At 42.9% G+C, this 2,383-nt stretch overlaps 1 protein-coding gene across 1 annotated transcript in view; it reads left to right on the top strand.

Annotated features, from left to right (window-relative positions):
• Positions 1 to 2,383, top strand: part of tmtc1 (transmembrane O-mannosyltransferase targeting cadherins 1) — a 172,917-nt gene that overhangs the window by 30,915 nt on the left and 139,619 nt on the right. The window lies entirely within an intron of this gene.

Genomic DNA, 2,383 nt, shown 5'->3' with positions numbered 1-2,383 from the left:
CATTGGCTTAAACCTCTTGCAATCAGTTACATGAAAGGAGATTCTTTGCATCCTGAAGTGGACAGTGTGTTGGTTGTTTAGTTGGAGCTGTACGTGTGTGTGTGTGTGTGTGTGTGTGTGTGTGTGTGTGTGTGAAACCCATATCTCCAGCTTTCCAGAAGGCTCCATCTGCTTCCAACAGAAGTTTGAGCAGGACACACCCTTCCTCTGTAAACACTGAGGCTAGTCTGGCTTTGATCATACCTTTAAAGGAACCATCCAACCTGTTTTTGTGGTTCTCTTTGGTTTCTTTTCTCTTTCCATGGATGGTGTTGGTGATGGGGCATGATGCAGGTGTATGTATATATATATATGTGTGTGTGTGTGTGTGTGTGTATTTCCTCCAACTACTATGAGGTTTCAAGAAGAATTCTGATTTATTTGAACTCAGGTGTTGTTTTCACAGTTTTGTTGTGTGCTAATATTATACATGTCGGAAGCAGAGCAGCTGTAGCGGAGCACTGTATTAACACCACATGCTGAGCCTGAGTGTGTGAAAACTCACAGAGCCGCTGACTTCCTGGAGTCTTGTTGTCAGAATGAGGTTACCAGGCAACCAGCAGAGTTTCTCTTCCCTGCCACTGTTAACAAAAATAGACGTCAATTACTTATGTTAATTTATGAACCATGGAGGTGATGGAAGGTGTATTATTGCACAGAGACAGGCTAGTGTCCCTGCTGCTTGAAGGATTTGTGCAAATCTAATGACATCCATCCATCTAGACCTGCTTTATTCGGAGCGTCGTGGGGGAGCTAGAGCCTGTTCAAGCTGACTTGGGGTGAGCCACTGCAGGGCTAACACAGACAATAGAGTCAAATCACCAGTTAACCTGCAATGCATGTCTCTGGACTGTTAGAGGAAGCTTGGGCACTGGAAGAAAACCCACACAGGCACACTGAGCGCTGCCCCAGTGACATAGTTAATGCACCTTTATGAGAGTGTCAGTCTCTGTGCTGTGAAGAGAGTGTATGTGTGATTGGATTTGGTCGAAAATCTGATTTTCATTTATAAAAGCAGTCACTTGTGTTGCCAGTTTAGAGCTTAAGGGAAGGGTTCTGAAGAAGGGGGGATGGACAGTAGCATGTTCAGAGTAATAGGGAAAATACACTGGTGACTAAAATATCTGTTACGATAACGTCTTTAAAAAACAATGCAGGGTCACTATCAGCTGTGCAGGTGGAAGAATCATGCAGTCACTGAATGTGCAGTCAGGAGGCTGGGGGATGTTCTGGTACATCACATCTGTAAAGACAATCCTCGTTCTTCACGAAACTCCTTCTTATTCAAGCGCCTCAGCAGTGAACACAGCAGGTGGTCTCCATCAGTAATCAGGTTTCTGCTGTGACCTCACTGATTGGGCTGGATGTTTGAATTTCTCAATGACACACATTTTTGTCAGAAGACTGTTGGAATCCCTTTAGCAGCTGCGAAACCTTGTGTGGTGTGATTATTAAGAAAAAAACAGCGGTTAAATATAGAATTGCATCTGTTTGTTTCCTTTTTCAACACAGCATTTGTTATCGAGACGGCAGGTTCAGCAGTCTGTCCCTCTGTTCCATTCAACATTAAGGAGGACCCATTATGCTTGTAAAACTGAAATGGCATCTGGCTAGGATACCTCCAGGACACCTCCTTCTTTGAGGATTTTTTTGAGGAGACCTTGGGGTTGACACTGAACTGTCTGGAGGAGTTACACATCTCATCTGGTGTGAAACCACTGTGGGATCCACCAGCTGGTTAGCTTCCACTCAGGAAGTCTGGCATTAACACTTACCTCCACACTTCCTGAAATCAGGTTGAATGATCTTTGAGGCATGATGACACCCTTTCCAGAGTGAGCAAAGGATCATTAGGGCTGGAGGATTTGTTATAAAGCAGACAGAATGTGCATATGGATAGTTTACAAACGATGGATGCAGCATGACATAAAATGATGGTAAAACGTGAACCCTCTCAAACCCAAGCAGTTCCTCCAAGGCTGAATGCATCTACCAGAAACCTTCTGACCACTTGCTCCTCTGTATGCAGTGTTTGAGCCATATTGCATTTGTTCTATTGATCTAATACGTCTCAGTCTGTCTTTTCATCTCGTCTCTGCTCTTGTTCTGCAGCTTACCTGAAAAGTCTGAACTGAACTGTCCGGTGACTGTTGTAATCAAGAGCGCAATTTTTTTTTTATTTTTTATTTTTTTAAATGATATTTTTAACCCTCTGAGGTTCAGAGGGTTAAATATTAACGATAGAAGTTATGCTCCACTGTTACACACTACATAATACAAAACCCATAAAGCAAAATACATAGCTGAGTTTGATTTTGGGAGCATTCATTCATGATAATAAGAC

Source organism: Stegastes partitus, unplaced genomic scaffold (assembly GCF_000690725.1).
Source record: "Stegastes partitus isolate 25-593 unplaced genomic scaffold, Stegastes_partitus-1.0.2 Scaffold583, whole genome shotgun sequence".
Lineage (NCBI taxonomy): Eukaryota > Metazoa > Chordata > Actinopteri > Pomacentridae > Stegastes > Stegastes partitus.
This window is presented reverse-complemented; position numbering and strand designations above follow the sequence as displayed.